This window comes from Myotis brandtii, unplaced genomic scaffold (assembly GCF_000412655.1).
Source record: "Myotis brandtii unplaced genomic scaffold, ASM41265v1 scaffold247, whole genome shotgun sequence".
Taxonomy (NCBI): Eukaryota; Metazoa; Chordata; class Mammalia; order Chiroptera; family Vespertilionidae; genus Myotis; species Myotis brandtii.
In genome coordinates, this window is record NW_005359352.1 from 2,259,497 (window position 1) to 2,259,935 (window position 439).

At 59.9% G+C, this 439-nt stretch overlaps 1 long non-coding RNA gene across 1 annotated transcript in view; it reads right to left on the minus strand.

The window, feature by feature from the left end:
* The window catches only part of LOC106726283, a 3,987-nt gene that overhangs the window by 720 nt on the left and 2,828 nt on the right, over positions 1–439 (minus strand). The gene's annotated exons all lie outside the window — the stretch shown is intronic.

Below are 439 nucleotides of genomic sequence, written 5' to 3' on the forward strand. Positions count from 1 at the left end.
GCCCCCCTCGGCCTGGGGACCCGTCCGTCCCTGCAGCCCGGCTCCTGCCGGGGTCACAGCTGCTCCCAGAAGAGGAAGTCCCCCCGAGACCGTTCATCGCCCCCCACCCTCCTTCCAGCGACGGAGACTCCCTCACACGCAGGAGGCGCTGCCGGAGCCTGTGCTTCATGCAGTCACTCATCCTCACCCGGATCATCCTCACCCGGATCATCCTCACCCGGATCATCCTCACCCGGATCATCCTCACCCGGAAAGCGCACAGGTTCCTGAGAAGGGCCCACTCGGGCGGTGTTCAGGGAGGAAGGAAGGAGAGAGGGAAGGAGAGAGGGAGGGAGGGAGGAAGGAGGAAGGGAGGGAGGGAAGAAGCCACTCTTTTAAAATGAATAAACATAACATAATATAAATATTTGGCGTCTGTTGCCGACTTCACTTTCCAATT